The 9,157-nt window shown below is 47.3% G+C and overlaps 1 protein-coding gene across 1 annotated transcript in view; it reads left to right on the top strand.

Moving 5' to 3' along the window:
- Window positions 1-4,988: 4,988 nt before the first annotated feature.
- Window positions 4,989-9,157, top strand: part of Pla2g7 (phospholipase A2 group VII) — a 33,063-nt gene continuing 28,894 nt past the window's right edge. Inside the window, exon 1 of the mRNA XM_021643201.2 lies at window positions 4,989-5,174. The gene's annotated coding sequence lies outside the window, so the exon portion shown is untranslated. The remainder of the gene's footprint in view (window positions 5,175-9,157) is intronic.

Here is a 9,157-nt window from a genome sequence, read left to right as displayed (position 1 = left end):
CCCCACATCAGGCTTACGGAAGAATATCCACTTCCTCCTTTTATTTTTCTATTTTGATTAGATTTTTGGAAAATGAGTTTATTAAATCATTCTAGAGATCTCTTCTTAGCTTTTTTGCAACTCCTCCCAGGCCCACGACCCTTCTTCTTTCCACCCAACTTTGTACCTTCCCCCTCCACCCCTCTCAAACAGTCAAGCCCGTTTGTGATGCTCATATGTTCATGTGTGTGAGGCCTCCCACTGGAGCATGCCCCCCAGTGGACAACACTCTTAGGGAAAGCTGATGCCCCTGTCTCAGGAGCTATCAGTTTCCAATAGCACCTCGTGTAGAGGTGGGACTTCCTGTTTACCTCCCCTCCCCACACCGGGGCTTGAGTGTTCAGGGAGCTTGTGCATCCTGTCAACTACTGTGATTGACTATGTGCAGTTACCCTGTTGTGTCCAATGGACACTGGTCCTTTGTATTTGTCTTCTTCCTCTGGCTCGTCAACTCTTTCTGCTCTCTCACCGCCATTCCACAATGATCCCCGAGCCTCGGGAGGAGAGGGTGCAGTATAGATGTTCCAATTAGGGCTAAGAATTCTCTGCTCCTTGACCAGGTATGGATCTCTGTGTTAATCACCATATACTGCAAACCAAAACTTCTCTGCTGAGGGCTGGGCAATTCATTCACGTATGGGCATTAGTACTTAACTATGGAAATACATCTCTTAAAGTTAATGTGGGCTCTGGAGTTTCCTAGTCTACCTCCCAGTCTGTAAGCGCGGGTGACCTTCCTCTCTGTACTTGTTCCCACACCGGAGATATCACTGTGCGGCTGGACTCCAGCATGGCTGACCTCCCCCACTCTGAAGTGAGTTTAACTATCATCAGCTCATGTGGGACTCAGAAAGCCTCCCACGTATCCCGAAAGATTCCCACATCACTCCCATGTTCTTACCCTCCTTGTTTTCTCCTATTTGGTCTACAGCCATGTCTTATTCTTGTTTGTTTCTTTGGATTTTGTTGAAACTCCACAAATGTTATTATGTGATCCCGAGGACCGAACCTAGGATTGATTGTTAATGCCAAAGATGGGAGGAGAAAAACCAAGGGCCCAAATCATCGTGACCAAATGAATTAAAGCAATTTTAAAAATTCATGTGCAAGGGGTTACCTCCCCCGAAGGTGGGGTTCGGGAGGCCGGCCTGGAATGTGAGGAAGACAAGGCTTTTATAGTTCAGGGGTGAAGAGTTTCCAAATGGGGGGTGGTGGTGGTGGGCAAAACAGGCAAGGTTACGGGCATAGAACATAAGCCTACCAAGTCAGTCCCACTGAAACAAAGGCATGATTGCAAGGTGGACACAAGAGAGTCATTGTTAGGCTAGAACTCCTGACCAGCTGTGCACAAACCCCATCTGCTCTCCTTCCCTCAACCATGCCCAGAGGCAGAAAACAAAAGACTAGCAGGTTATCACCCATTGTCTCCCACCAAGAGTGCCCTCCCAGGTGTTTAGTTTTGGATATATATGGGCACGATTCCAGCTCCTGGTTGACACGTCATCACTCCTTGTCTAAACTCTATGAAACCCCCTTGCTTTAGCCTTGGGGCATGTCTCTACTGACTTCCTCATGTGAGACTGAACCTGCCCACGAGCTATCTCCCAATGAACCTGCTTTTATATTCTTGATTTGGCTTGAATTGGCTTATTAGTTGTAGGTGGTCATATAACCTTTTGAAACAAAGGTAGGGTTGCAAGATGATTATAAAAACTTTTTGAAACAAAGGCATGATTCATTCCTGGAATAGGCAGTGTAGAACCATCTGTAGTTAAGGTTATATTAGACCTTGGAGAGGGCCCATTTTCTTTATTTTATTTTAGTTTTCGTTTTTTAAATATTACAGTTTATTAACTTTGTATCCCAGCTGTTTCCCCCTCCTTCATTCCTTCCCAATCCCACTGTCCCTCCCTCACTCCTCCTTGCCCCTTTCCAAGTCCACTGATAGGGGAGGACCTCCTCCGCTTTCATCTGACCCTGGCTTATCAGGTATCTTCAAGACTGGTTGCAAAGTCCTCCTCTGTGGCCTAGCAGGGCTGTTCCTCCCTCAGGGGTGGGGGGAAGTCAAAGAGTCAGCCATTGAGTTCATGTCAGAAATAGTCCCTGTTCCCCTTACTAGGGTACCCACTCGGATACTGAGCTACCATGGGCTACATCTGAGCAGGGGTTCTAGGTTATATCCATGTATGGTCCTTCGTTGGAGAAACAGTCTCATAAAAGACCCCTGTGTCCATATATGTTTGATCCTTGTGGAGCTCCTGTCTTCTCCAGGTCATATTAACTCCCCCTTCTTTCATATGATTCCCTGCACCCTGCCGAAGGTTTAGTTATGAGTCTTAGTATCTGCTTTGGTACACTGCTAGGTAGAGTCTTTCTGAGGTGAGATGGCCCATTTTCATGGCTGTCTGATGAAACAAGTTTTATTCAGACTAGCCAGTTGGTCACCTCTCTCCAAATCGGATTTCAGGGAGTAGCTCCTCAATGGTTTCTGAGGTTCCTATTATGGGGAAGAGAAAGTGTGTGACAGAAAACAGCTGTTAGGATAATTAATTCTCTGTTAGGTGTCTAGACAGAAGAGTGGAGGACTTAGGGCTCAGGGATGCCTATGGGTTAGAGAAATGTGGTAGAAAACGGTGGTCAGTATAACTAGCTGTTTAAAAGGAGGCAATAAAAATAAGCACAAGAATACATCGTGTGGAAGGGGAGTCATCAAAGTGTCTGGGGCTCCACATTTTCAGAAGGCAAAAGGGCAACTGTGTATCACAGGTTCAGGAGTTTATCAAGACAAAGTGGTAGGCATACATCATAGGGTCACAAGTTCAGTGCGGCTTGAAAAACATGGTTTGCAGGGTGCATGAGGCTTATTTTTGTAAGGCTTGGAGACATAATAACAATGTATAACAATGTGGCTCCTGTTTTGGTTTCATGGTTACAGGTGGGGCATAGCCCAGTCTTTGAGAAACAAGAGTTTAAATCCTGAACACGAATGAACCTTTACTATGCCTTTACTATAAGATGGCTCTTAAGTCTAAACTGGAGGCAGGTTGGTTCTTTAAGATCTCTTAAGCAGGTGCCTGACCATTGACTGGTGTCTGCAGGCCACCATAAATATCCTAGAAGTGGTTTTCAGTTACTGTGTTTGTATTTAAAGGTCTCTAGCAGGCCGATTGAGGCAATCATGACTCTGAAAGGTGTGGCCTTTCTCTCCCATTCCCCCTACCTCGCTAAACCTTTAGATTACATTCCTAAAGGTAACCATCAAGGTCCATTTCTTTATTTGGCTACTTCCTCCTCCTGAGGTTGACTACCAAGGTCCAGCTATGGAAGTATTGGAGTCCAGAAATCAAAAGTCTTCCCCCTTTGGGCTCACTTATTTAACATGCCTAATTAAAATGAAACACCTCATCCAAACAGGGGCTTTCCCTTTTACCTTTGTAAACCACCATTTTCCTATGGGTCATGTCTGCCTCCTCTATCCAGGGGCAACCTTTTGTCCTCTGGAACAAATATCCCTCCCTTGCCCCTTCCCTTATTCCTTGTTCTCTGTTTCCTGTCCTTGTCTCATATCTATCTATCTATCTATCTATCTATCTATCTATCTATCTATCTATGCATACCCTCTGGGGCAAATAAATCTCCTGAGAACTTAGTCTTGGGGTGTTTTGTTCTGACTTTGAGGAGCTCTCATCATTTTCGTGTCCACTCTGTACTGTCTCTCCACCCTCACTCCTGCAGAAAATTATTGTTTAAAAGTTCATAAAGACTAAGAGAAATTAAAAAAAATGTAAAATTCAAATGTACATCCAAAAATGTAAAAAAATATATAATGCTGTTAATAATCCATATAAATTTCAACCTAATTTCTCTCAAGCTTCTAAACAGTTTTAGATGAAGGTGTTTAAAAATTATTGGAAAGTGGGTTTGGGGAGAAACCTGTGGAAAATCAGGGATGGCATTTCAGGGAAGCTGGGGTTGTGTGACAGACTGTGGGGAAGATGCAAGACACTTGCCTGTTCACCCCAGAAACGGAAGCCAGCATACCCAAATAACAATTTCTTCAGTGTCTAACTTGGTGAACCAATGAGTGCTTGTTGGGGCTCCTAGCAGGGATGTGGGAGAAGGGTTACTTACAAGGAATGCACAATGGCATCACTGAAAAGGCCACAGGTTGGGAGGAGGCAAGGACTCCTTAAAGCCGGAACCCGGAGCTCTCTACATACTTCCGAGCACCCCAGCCAACCAAATCTCTCCGGTGCTCTTCAGCGGTTAGTCTCCAATAGCGCCCACCCCCAACGTTGTTTACTGCTCTTTATGCTGCTGAGAAGCTGCCCTCAAGAATCTTCCAAGTTTCCCCCGGTCTCGGGACCTTTATTTACCTCCTGTGGCTCCTTCTTTCCTCTCCACCTGCACTCCCTGTCACCCCTGGAGGGAATGCTTCCATTTGGATGGAAATGCCTTTGGTTAAAAACCGAGTCACGTTGAGCTACGAGTCGGACACTTCAAATTGCCATGTTCCTCAAAATCTGCAAAGCAAGAAAAGCTACGCTGCGGCAGGCCTCCTGATCTGGGGCAGAGTCTACTGAAGGTGTGAAGTGGGGTTCCGGGCACAAAGTATCAAAATAGGAACTGCGCAGAACCTTTCGGATTCTAGACCCGTGCTCAGAGATTCGGCGAACTTGGCTGATTTTAAAGAACAGGATGGAACTTGAACGATAGGCTTGGGGGTGGGACACAGTTCATCGGGGACCTGCTGAGAATCGGGTATCTGACTAGGGACCTATGAGCCCATCACAGCCCCGGGTGCTGTCAGGATCCACGCGTAGTGCGCTTAAGAAGGTCCAAGTGATGACCTGTCGGGAGTGCGGTGTGAGCCTGAGCCGCAGCTGCTGGGAGCTGGCGAGGAGGCCCAGCCACACGCTCCTCCCCTGTCCCTCCCACACAGCAAGCAGAGAAGGGGAGGGTCGAGTCTAAGGGTGGATTTTAAGAGGCCCGGTGCTCAATCCACCTCTGAGCTACGCTGTCCTCCAGTGAAAACGACTGTCCGGAATCCTGCGGTGCTAGGATCTGGCTCGCCCTGGTGGCGGCATTGGTACTCCCAGGACCCCGGTACCCGGGAGTAACAGCGCGGTAAGCAGGTAAGGAGCCCTAGGAGAGCGTGGGGCTTGAGCTGTGGGCTTGTGTGGGGCTACTGAGCGGCCCGGAGGGAGGACGGGCTGGAACCACAGCGCCCGCCCTCCTGTTTGGTCCGGGACTGACCTCGGAGGACCCCAGAAACAGGGGCCCCAGAACTGTTGCTTGGAGTTGATGGATTGCTTCCAAGAATTCAGTACTGAGAGGGCGGCAGGTGAAAATGAGCAGCAGCGAAATGTTTTGTTCTTAGATCACTTTCTGGGACGCGCGCGCACACTTGCTAATGAGGAGTATCCCAGGTCTAAGAAGTCTGCGAATAGTAAAATAAAGATAAAGCAATTCTGCCACTGCTTGGAGCATCCTGCTGCTGGCCAGGTGAACTGCTGCTTAGTCCACCCTTAACGCTGGATTTTTACAAGGCCAAACAAAACTAGAAAACAGCATGATCCTCTTGCGGCTTCCTTTTGGTCCATGGCAATCACTCCCAGATTGGGGAGGGGGCGAGAAAGAATGGATAGGTGGATAGGTGTACCAGGCTCTTACTCACGCAGGAGCTGTCACCTCTAAAGGGCAGTCTGGTTTGGGCGGCACACGTTACCAAATCAGACTTACACAAATTATCTCTGACCCAAATGAGAAGGCAGAGCTGGGCACTGGCGTAGGAGCAGGAGCGGGCCAAAAAAAAATACATTCCCTGAAGCAGGGATGCTGGCAAGCAAGTTTTGCAGTCACACTGAACTTCTGGGTCAGAGTACCAGAGTCAAAACAAAGAGAAGGCCTGGAGGGTACTGGAGAGCGCCAGTACCCAGGTGTTGTTGTTTTGTTTTTGTTTTCTTACCGACATGATCCTGGTAGACTTATAAAGGAGACAATCTGCTGCTTTAGCATCCTCAGAACGCCAGCTTCAGCTCCTTGCCATGGGGAGTGGAGGCGTGCTTTTCCTTCTGCAGACATTTGTGCACAGAACCTGTTCCTCACCATGTACTATTGATACTATCCTTGAAGTGGTAGCTTGGTGTGTCATTCCAGACTGTCACTGGCCTCAGTGACAATGAGGCTGAAGGCTCAACATACTGAGTCAGGGATTGCTTGTGAGGAGGGATGCTAATGAGTCTCAGCCACTTGTTGAGCAAGTGAGAAATTCCCTGTGAGCTGTTAAAGGCTGGTTCAGGTTTCCCTCACAGCCAGGCAGCTAGCCTTTCATTTCTTCTTCATCTGCACACCTAGGTCATAAGGAACACATAGGAACCTAACTGACCCCCCCCCACCTCTGTTTGTAAACAAACACAACTGAACATCTTCTTTGAGACTGCCTTAGCATACAGCATTAAGAGAAGGCCAATGGGGTACTTGGAATGGGGGTCCCTGGGAAGGACTTCCTCAAGCCCTCCTTTGTCCTTATCTTTTTGTTACCCAGGCTGCGTTCAGACTTGCTATATATCTTGAGACGGACCTTGACTTTCTGGCTTTGGTGTCTTAATTTCCTGAACTGTGAGATCACAGGCCTAAGGCGCCCCTCCTGGTCCATGAGGCACTGGGGATGAAGGCACTCTACCAACTAGGCTTTATTTCCCCATCCTTATAGCATGTCATTTTTTTACTATTTTATTTTATGTACATTGGGTGCTGCCTGTAAGACTTTTCACCATGTGTTGGGTGCTGGAGAGGGGCAGAAGAGGGGCACCATATCCCCTGGAACTGAAGTTACAGATCGTTGTGAGCTGCCCATGTGGGTGCTGGGAATGGAACCTAGGTCCTCTAGGAGAGCAGCCGGTGCACTTAACCATGGAGCTATCTTTCAAGCAGCCTCCTCCCCCCGCCCTCCCCCAGCCCAATGTCTTAAACCTGCCATTATTTCGTGATTCATGATGATGAGCCTGGATTGACCCACTGACCCAAGAAAACCACGGAGACAGTTCCATCAAGCCTGGATGAGGAAGTACTGAATAAAAAGAAGCTGAGTGAGGGAATGCTTGCTTGTAAATTAGGTTGCTCTAGAATTTTTGAGGAAGCTCAGTGGTCTGCTGGCAGGGACAGAAGGAAAGTCCCTACCCCTTTTCTCTATCAAATGTCAGCCAACTGTGTCCCACCACCCCTGCTATTGTGATAAGTTTTATGATAGAGACTCATGGTAACAGAACAGACTCCCATTGGCTTGTAGGGCTTTTGTTTTTCAGTGAACTTAGCAGCTGAGAACTGATACTATAAGAACGAGAAATGATACTATAAGAATACTCATATTCGCTGGTAGTTAATTCCTAGAAAAAGTTGTGTTCATTCATTTGCTCATTCGTCCATGTCAAAATCTTTCTTGCTGGATGTGGTGGTACAAAGCTCATTCGTCCATGTCAAAACCTTTCTTGCCTGTATTTGCAGTGCTGGGCAAACTGAAGTGGGGGGATCTCACACATTCATATTCTGCTTGGGCTTTGTAGTGAATTTAAGGCTGGCTTGAATTACACAGAAAGATCATGTCCCAGTGAAAATAACTGAGGGCCGGGCTGATAGTTCAGTGGTAGAGAACTTGACTAGCTTGTGCAAAGAAAGCCTGGTTCAGTCTTAAACTCTGAAACAGACAACAATACATTTTGCTCTCTTCGGAAAACCAGAAACCATTAGATGAACCATGATAACTATAAAGACACAAAGGCTAAAACAGTAGCAAATTTAATCCTAAAAGTTGAACATGCTCCAAAAGGTAATATTAGAAACTGGGAATGGAAAAAAAATGTTGGAAAACTTTTCAGGGGACAGGCTGGTCTTGGATCAGGATAGGACGGTGCAGATGTCCAGGAGCGCACAGATCTGTTGAATGGAAATCTCCATGGGGGAACAGAATTCCCCCGAAGGGCCCTGACAAGCACTGAATCGTGTTCCCTTAGCGAAGCATTCTCTCTCTCAAGAGGCTCTGCAACTTCCCTGGTTGATGGGTAAGTCAGAGAGGAGGGCTTTGAAGTTGTTTACTAACTAGAACAGGGGTGACCTTCCCATGACAGGACAACTCACTGCTGCAAGACGCAACCCTACTTCCTTCCTCACTTGCTTCGAGGTGCAGCCTACAAGAACGAGATGTCCTGCTTTAGAAGAGGGGCCCCTTCCTTATTCGCCCTGTGTGCTGGGGAAATTTCTCCCATGACAGCCTGTGTGGGTTACATTCTCTTGCTCGATGCCGTTAGGTATATAGGAATGAGTGTCTGAGTTTGATTCTGAGCTAGCCAGCCTGCTGATTCACATTGAGGACAAGGTGTGGCGGTGATCCTGGGGCGTATCCACCACATTCCCTTACGATTGAGTTTGTGGGATGTCTTTAAGGGGGAGGTTGCAGTCTTGCCTTTGTCCACATACACTATTCATTTCCCTTTTTTTTTAATTCGTGTGTGTAGTTTATGTCTCATGTGCACGCTCTCATGGAAGCCAGAAGCCAGTGTTGCCGGCATTCCACTGGTATGCCCACCTTATCTTTTGATCCAGGGCCTCAGCTGAACTCTCAGCTCCTTTATTTAGCAAGACTGGCCGGCTGGGCAGTCTTCAAACTTTCCTGCTTCCACCTTCCAGTGTTCAGACCATACGCCATCACACCCTGCTCTGTATAAGTGTTCTGGGGACCCGAACTCGGCTCCTCATACTTCTGCTGCCAGAACCTCACCACTGAGCCATCACCTCAGCCCCACAGGCTGTAGATCTATTTAGTTTGACTTCTATGGTGTGGAAATGTTCACTTTCCTGCTATCCTTCAAAAATCAGTGAGGGCATCCGGGTTTTTCTTGAAAACAGTTGCTTCCACGTAGGAAGAGGCCCTACTGGAGCGCTGCCAGTACAGTGTGAACATTTAACATTTAACAGCGTGAACAAAACCTACGTGGAAGCAACCTACTGGTGTGGACTGGTAATGCTCTTTTGTGGCTAGTCCAGTTGGCCACACTCCGTATTCTGTTGCATAGGTCTGCTTTCCTCATTTAAGTTACCTGTGGGCTTCCAGGCTTGACCT

This window comes from Meriones unguiculatus, chromosome 16, assembly GCF_030254825.1.
Source record: "Meriones unguiculatus strain TT.TT164.6M chromosome 16, Bangor_MerUng_6.1, whole genome shotgun sequence".
NCBI lineage: Eukaryota > Metazoa > Chordata > Mammalia > Rodentia > Muridae > Meriones > Meriones unguiculatus.
This window is presented reverse-complemented; position numbering and strand designations above follow the sequence as displayed.